This window comes from Cebus imitator, unplaced genomic scaffold (genome assembly GCF_001604975.1).
Source record: "Cebus imitator isolate Cc_AM_T3 unplaced genomic scaffold, Cebus_imitator-1.0 Scaffold231, whole genome shotgun sequence".
In the NCBI taxonomy this organism is placed as follows: domain Eukaryota; kingdom Metazoa; phylum Chordata; class Mammalia; order Primates; family Cebidae; genus Cebus; species Cebus imitator.
Genome location: NW_016107546.1, coordinates 2,460,552 through 2,469,181, shown reverse-complemented (window position 1 = coordinate 2,469,181; position 8,630 = coordinate 2,460,552). Strand labels below are relative to the sequence as shown.

At 38.2% G+C, this 8,630-nt stretch overlaps 1 protein-coding gene across 1 annotated transcript in view; it reads right to left on the bottom strand.

The window, feature by feature from the left end:
- SLC16A10 (solute carrier family 16 member 10) overlaps window positions 1-8,630 on the bottom strand; it is a 156,365-nt gene that overhangs the window by 88,365 nt on the left and 59,370 nt on the right. The window lies entirely within an intron of this gene.

Below are 8,630 nucleotides of genomic sequence, written 5' to 3'. Positions count from 1 at the left end.
CTGATAAAATCCATTATTACATCCACTATATGGCCAATGCCAACATTAGTTCATTACTCATTGCTTCCTATAAGAAACAAAGGGGCAAAAAACACTTGCCTCCTTGAGTAAAGTAACATGTAAATTGTGTCTTATTTAACCATATCCATCATGCTTCCCTTTTCATGTTGCTTGCCAGAAGCTTAGAGTCAAATTTGCCAAATTTGCTATTGTAACTATATAGGCCCTGATTAGTTATGTGTTTATATTCCCCCAGTCTTAACTACACATACTATGTGATATTTTCCATGGTTACTGAAATTTACTTTCTACTCCTATCCTACCATTTTATTTGTCTATGGTTTTATGCTTCTAAAAACTACCTCAAATCCTTTGTGGAATGAAGTAATATAAATTAATGCACATATAATCCTATTATTACTATAGTTGTTTAATCTTTGAAATAATAGCAGGATTAATGGCCTATAGTGGGAAACCCGTTAAGAAGAAAATTTTTTACTAGGTTCTTATTAAGATATTGAAAAACATTCTCCAAAATAGAGAGGAAATAATAAACTGTTCTTAACCTGAACATTAACATTTTCTCATAAGATTCTATGATGTAATGTTAAATTCTGGACCATCAGGAAAAATACTTTCCTAATTAGATCCCCTTCAAACATCTATTTTCTCTACACCCATTTCTGTACACCTCCTTTCCCCCGGTGGTGAACCTTTGCCTCTTTTGTTAACTGCAGGAACCATATGGGTGGTGGCTGGACCAAGATTTAAAATCATAACCATTAATATCAGGAAGCCTAAAAATATACTTAAAGCAAGCATCTTATCTTTGTCAGGAGAAAGGAAAACTAACATTTCTTGAGAACCTGCCACATGGCAGATAATGTGTAGGGGCTCTTTAGATATACAGTTTCATTCAATCTTTGAAGCAACCCCAGGTGAAACAGGCAACGCTCAAAGGCTAAGTGATTTGCCTAAGGGCTCCCTACTATTTAAATGGAAGCTTCTAGATTTATACCCCTAGCCTTATCTGACTAGCGCAAAGACCTACTCTGTCTATTCCATCACTCCTTATAAGCAACCACACTGCTTTTATTGTTTGTATTTATTCATTTATTGCTCTGTTGCCCAGGCTGGAGGGTAGCGGTGCAATCTCAGGTTACTGCAACCTCCACCTCCTAGGCTCAAGCCAACCTCCCTCCTTAGCTTCCTTGGTAACTGGGGCTAGAGGCACATGCCACTGCTCCAAGAAGTTTTGTATTTTTTGTAGAGGCAGGGTTTCACCATGTTGCCCAGGCTGGTCTCAAACTCCCGAGCTCAAGCAATCCTCCCACCTTGGCCTCCCAAAGTGCTGGGATTACAGGCATGAGCCACTATGTTTGGCCATGCTGCTTTTATAATTTCTTGTCAGTGCACCTAAGCTAGGGAACCTTCTCAAGATGGGAGAACAATTTAATAATGCTTAACAGAATAAGGACAGAAAAAAAGCTATTTAAAATGCCTTTCTGTGGAGGAATATATCAGAACCCAGCTCTTCCAAAAATGTTCCACCCTATTGGCTCTCAGCACTCTCTCTTCCTTGAGCTTTTCCAGCACTTACTTACCACCAGTGCCACTCACTATCACTAACCCAAGGTTCTTTACCCTGTGCATTCTTTTTAAATGCACACACATGCACATATACACACACACCTTGTCTCCCCAAATCTGGGTTTCTTAAATGCTGCCAGCATGCCTTATATGTGCATTTCCCTCTTCTGTTCTTCACATTGTAATAGATACACAAAAAGTATCAAATGATTGAATGAGAACATTCAGTCTTTGAAAGGGAAGTCACGGCTGGATATGTAATAGTTGACCCCTCTACCTTTCTCAGAGAAGGCTGTCTCCAAATCTATCCCCTCTGTCCTCAATAAGGCATTCCTCTCTTACTCCAGCAGCATGTTCTGGGAAACCAGAGAAGAATACTTACACATAAAATAAAACTACTTACAGCACACTATCAATCATTTCTATACTTTCTCACAATGAAATAACCCTGATTCATTCAGATGTTCCTTGAATTTCTCCGTATAGCCTTGTTCTGTAAGATTCACAGAACTCTTATGTGACAAGGAAGGTATTTTATGGTTATCTCTAATAAATATATTGAACTGAGTGGAGCTAAGGATTAATATTTGAAAGAAAATCTAAGTTTTATTTGTCAAATTTGTATGTGATGCCTTCATTCATTCAACAAATACTTTTTGAGTATCTATAATATATGTGCCAGCACTATTCTAGATGCTGAAAAGACAGTGGTGAACAAAACAGACACTAGTCCCTGTCTTCATGGAGCTGCCATTCTACCAGGTGACAAAAAGCTAGACAGAACTGTCGATATGCTGGTTGACAAAATTAGGACTCAAAATCCATATAAAGAGGAAGCTGAAACCAATAAAACCAAATTTAATGAAGAAAAATACAGCATTTAGAGTTCAGAAATTAAATGGATAAGTATGAACAGGAAGAAGATATATAGCTTTATTCATGCAATACACATTTATTTGTAGGTTCTCTTCCCCAGAAGCAGTCACTGAGGGAGTAGAAACAGGCCCTGCTCTGCTGGGCACTGGAGATCTCAAGTCCCTAAGTCCCTAATCTCAAGAAACTCATATTCGAGAAATACAAACAGCAAGGGCAGAACAACGAACAGTGTGATAACTGACCAAGGTGTGTACTGTGTGTTGTGGGACAACTTAGGAGGGGTATGTAGCCCAGATGGGCAATGAAAAGGTAACAACTCTTTCCTCAGGGTAACACCGAAAGTGAAATGAAGAATGAATAGACTTTCATCACGCAAGGGATGGGGGAAAGAGGCAGGAACATTCCATGTAAAGGGAATAGCACAAGCAAAATTAATATCTGCAAGTGATTCCCTAAGGGTGCAGCCAGAATCACAGCAAAGCCGTCAGTCATCGCAAGAAACACAGACTTTATTATTTAAATGTTAGAGAGTCACAGTGGATTTTTAAAACCTGGGAATTACATGATTAAATGGGATTTTATAAACTCCTCTCTGGCAACAGTTTGAAGAACAGAATGCTCATGGGAAGACTGGGAGGAAGACAGCTGGAAGGCTGCTGCAAGTGACAAATGACAATTGTCTGAAATCAGAAGTGGCAAGGTATCCAAGGAGACAGATTTGAGATGTGAGTGATGGAATCAACAGAACTTATGATCGATCCATTAGATTAAAAAAGATGAAGGGAGTGGCAATAGATTGACTCTTAAGAGATTTAGCTAGGTAGTAAAGTGAGGGGAAGACAGATGCCAAGTTTAAGCATGAAGAAAATGAACAGGTTTGGGGAATGGGGAAAGGAAAAGGTGATGAATTTGTTTGAAAATGAAAGCAACTTAATATGCCTGAATACAAGGCAAATTTATTTTCCCAAAATTATTCATCAGAGGAAAAAATAGTTACTTTACATTAAATCCTCTTTCAAAACTTTCTCATCATGGGGTACTTTCCAAATTTCTGTATTTTGAACAAATTATTGTTTGGGAAAAACAAGCCAGAAACAACCTTTAATTGTTGCTGAGTATGTATGCTACTAGAGGTCACCTGATGGATGGAAGTGGCCTAAAAGGAGTAAAGAAATGTAACAGATATATAATTTTCCTGAGAGCATACCCTACATTTGCACATTTAGATGCTATAAATTTCAAAAAGCAACACAGTGAGTAAGTAGTGGAGATCAAAAATATGTACCCATAGAACAAATTAATAAACAGGTGTCCTAATATTGTGCAAGTAGAGACTTGCCACAGGGAAACTCAATTCCCTGGCTGCCATCCATTCAGGGACTTCCCAGTGGAGTCAACACAGAGCCTGTTTCCACCCCCTTAGTGTCTACTCTTGGGAAAGAGAATCTGTCTGACTGATGCCTTTGGTAAAAGAGCTGAACATGCTCAGTCAGCTCCCTCTGGGCTTTTTTTGTCTTTAGCAGTGGCCTGTCATTAGAAGGTCCAAATTCTCTGATTATCCAAGACATAAGTTTATGGCAAAGCCTATAGGAGAGGTTTACAGCCAACTAGCTCATTTGTATTAATAACTGCTATACCAGCCTTCATCCTTTAAATGCATAGGGAAGTCAGCCACAGATCGATGATAATGATGATGATATTGGTGACACTGAAATCTGGAATTTAAAATGTACCATGTGCCAGATAGTATAGATGCTTCATATATATTAAGTGTCTTAGTCTGTTTTTTGCTGCCATAACAGAATACCAGAGACTGGATAATTTATAAAGAAAAAAAAACTTTTATTTCTTATAGCTCTGGAGGCTCAGAAGTCCAAGATCAAGGAGACAGCATCTGGTAAGGGCCTTCCTACTGCATTACATGGCTAAGGCCATCACATTCATGAGGTGGCAAGGAAAGGGAGTCAAACTCTTCCTTTTTTAAATATTTTTGGAGACAGAGTCTTGCTTTGTCGCCAGGCGCCAGGCTGGAGTACAGTGGCACGATCTTGGCTCACTGCAACCTCCACCTCCTGGGTTCAAGCAATTCTCCTGCCTCAGCCTCCTGAGTAGCTGGGACTACAGGCATACAACACCACACCCAGCTAATTTTTTTGTATTTTTAGTAGAGACGAGGTTTCACCATGTTGGCCAGGGTGGTCTCAATCTCTTGACCTTGTGATCCACCCGCCTCGGCCTCCCAAAGTGCTGGGATTAAACTCTTCCTTTTATAAGGAACCCACTACTGCAACAATGGCATTAATCCATTCATAAAAGCAGAGTCCTCATAACCTATTCACCTCTGAAAGGTCCCACTTCTTAGTATTTGCATTGGGGATTAAGTTTCCAACAAATGAACTTTGGGAGACAAATTCAGCCCATAAGATTAAGTCACTTAATATCCACAGCAATTCTATGAGGTACTACTCAGTTGACAAAGCTGAGGTACTAAGGTTTTAAAACTTGCTCAAAGTCATCCAAAGTAGTGGTGGTGAGGCTGGAATTTGAGGTCAGCACCCTCACTCTTAAGCCACTATACTATACTGCCTTTTAATTGATTTAACCAAAAATTTTAACATAGCCCACATTAAGAGATGAGAAAAGTAGTACAAAAAGAGCTAAATATTCGTCTTCCATAAGGAAATCTGTAGATAAAAATCTAAGTTTGAAAATTCAGAATACAGCCATATAAGTATAAGGAAAACAATTATTTAAAAAAAAAAAAAAACTTTGCAAGATTTTGAAAATTTTTAAAGTGATTTGAAATCACACACGTAATCTTGCTGTTTAACACTTAAGAACAGCATGTGTTGTTTTAAAAAGCCAAAAGAAACACCTTTCAGAGTTCAGAGTAACAAAGAGTAAAAGAAGTCATTCTAGACAGCTACTATATACTCCTCCTGTTCAAGTGGGAAGAAAGAACAGTTTATTCCCATTTAAAGAGGTTTATCTGAGTACAAGTAATTTAGGTAGGTCTAGGACAAACTCCAAGGTAAAATTTCCAGTTTATCTCAAAATGTCATCCCCTCTGTAGCCCAACATAGAACATTTGTACGCATTTTCCTTTATTTTGTGCTAAGTAACTTCATTAAGTACTTAATATGTGCCAGGCACTGTTTAAGTGCTTTATATGCATTACTCCTATTTGACATCATTTAATCCTCACAACAATTCTGATTGAGGTATTGTTTTTTGTTTGTTTGTTCTGTGTGTGTGTGTATGTTTTTTTGTTTTGTTTTGTTTTGTTTGAGACGGAGTCTCGCTCTGCTGCCCAGGCTGGAGTTCGGTGGTGCAATCTTGGCTCACTGCAACCTTTGTTCACTGCAACCTCCGCCTCCTGGGTTCAAGCAATTCTCCTGCCTCAGCCTCCCAAGTAGCTGGGACTACAGGTGCCCACCATCACGCCCAGCTAATTTTTGTATTTTTAGTAGAGACAGGGTTTAACCACATTGGCCAGGCTGGTCTCCAACTCCTGACCCCAGGTGATCCATCCACCTTGGCTTCCCAAAGGCTGGGATTACAGGAGTGAGCCACCATGCCCAGCCTGATTGAAGTATTCTTATTCTCCTTGTTCCGATGAAGAACCTGAGGCAAAAAGTGGTTTGTTAAACAACTTGCCCAAAGCCACACAGACACAGAATAGGAGGAAGGGAACCCAGTCTGGATCAAGTGTTGTTAATTGTTACACACTGTCCACCAGGAACAGCTCAACTTCTATAAAGAGCTACAGCAAAACTTTGGAGACATTCGGAGTACCCCTTCCTAAAGCTGTCATGCACAAACAAGCCTTAATATTCTAAAAACATATCAACCCACACAGACAAGTTTCCACCTAACAGGCAGATTTCTATCTTGATGAATCAAATGCCTCCTTGCTTATAATTGTTGGACAGTCAAATAGGTGACACCTTCTGTTCTTAGTACCAATTAAACAAAAATGCTCTAATAACAGCATTCTCTAGCCACAAGTAATTCTGCCAGGGAGTTACTTACTATTGAATAGCAAGAATTTAAGAGATAAGAACATTAAATGTGCTAAGAAAAACCATAAGCTGCATACACAGGCTGAGTTGCAAGCCAATCCTCTCACTTACAATCCTCCTTGACAGTGGATGTGGGACCTGGATCCTCTTTTATATAAAAGAGTTCATTAGGACAAATTGAGATAGAGGATGAATAATGAGAGAGAAAAAACAGCTTAGAAGAAAAATGGGATACCAATACCATTCATCTTTTACTCCATTCTACTGTGTCCTAGAAATCTTGATCTTCCAACCATAGCATGAAAGAAAGATTTGTCTCAAAATTGTCTCTACCACTCTGTTTAATCTCAAAATGAAATTTAAATAACAGGCATCTATTTAAAGTATAGCAGTGGGAAGGTAGACTGACTATCAAGGGAAACCTCTGCCAATCGCAAATACACGCTCTCAAACAAATCAAAGAACACAGGGACACTCAGCACTGATGTAATGAGATTCACAGATCTAAATGGCTGCGTTTGTGCTGGCCCCAGAGAAGTACATCTCCACATCTGTTGTTCTATGTCCACAAAACAAAAAGGAAATTCATCTAACTGCCATAAAGTTGTGCGTCTGCCACTGCCAGACTCAGAGACTGACACCGCATTAGTGTGTGTAGAGGATTTGAGCAGCAGAAGCTCTTAGGTAAGTAAAATATTAATTTATCAAATCCTCCCCCCGAGAGAGCATGAATGCAATGAATTCTTGCATAATGAGGTTTTACTTCCAAGTAGTGCTGAGTGTTCATTTTCTTGCTCTTCTTCCTGTTTCAATTCATAGTTCTAGTTATACTAATTACTATGGTACTCATAGCCACTGTACATGAAGAGAAACATTTTACAGTATTGACCACATTATTCTTAAAACATGATATTGTTTATGTATTGCAAATTAATAAACACTGAGTGCTAGAACAGCTTTGATTTAATGAAACTATTTAATAAGACTATTACATTTTTTAAATAAATCAAATTTGGTTATAAATACTTTACATTTAAAAATTAAAATTCTTGAATTATAGTCTATTTTGCCTTTGATGTTTTTTCTCATGTAACTATTTTAATGAGATATAATTCACATACCATAAAATTCAACCTTCTAAAATATACAATTCAGTGTGTTTTAGTATATTCACAAAGTTATACACCTATCACCGTTATGTAATTCCACAATACTTTCTTACCCCAAAAAGAAATCCTGTACCCATTAGCAGTCACTCCCATTCCTCCTTCCCTTAAGCTCTTGGCAACTACTACTTTCTGTCTTTATGGAATTGCTAATTCTGGACATTTTATGCAAATGTACTTCTGTACTATGTGGCCTTTTGTGTCTGGTTTCTTTCATTTAGTATAATGTTTTCAAGGTCCATCCATATTGGATCGTGTATCAGTACTTCGTTGCTTTTTGTGGCTGCATATTTCATTTATTGATATACCACATTTCGCTTATCCATTGATAAGCATGTGGATTGAAATACTACGAGACCATCCATGTACAAGTTTTTCTGCATATATATCTTTTTAATTCTCTTGAGTATATACCTAAGAGTAGAATTGCTGTGTCATATGGTAAATCTTTGAGGAACAGCCAATTTTCCAAAGTGTTTGCACCATTTTACATTCCCATCTGAAGTGTATGAGGATTCTGATTTCTCCACATCCTCACCAACATTTGTTATTATTCATCTTTTTTTATTTTAGCCATCCTAGTGGGTATGAAACAGTATCTCATGACTTCTATTTGTATTTCTCTAATGACTAATGAAGTTGAGCACATTTTCATATGCTCATTGGCCATTTACATATCTTCTTTGAAGAAATGTCTACTCAAATCCTTTGCACATTTTAAAATTGTGTTACTTGTCTTTTTATTGTTTTTTTTTCTTTTTTCCCCCCATTTATTTATTTTATTGCATTTTAGGTTTTGGGGTACACGTGAAGAACATGCAAAATTGTTGCATAGGTACACACATGGCAGTGTGATTTGCTGCCTTTCTCCCCATCACCTACATCTGGCATTTCTCCCCTTGCTATCTCTCCCCAGCTCCCCACCCCCCACCATCCCTCCCCTATTTCCCCACAACTGACCCCAGTGTGTAGTGCT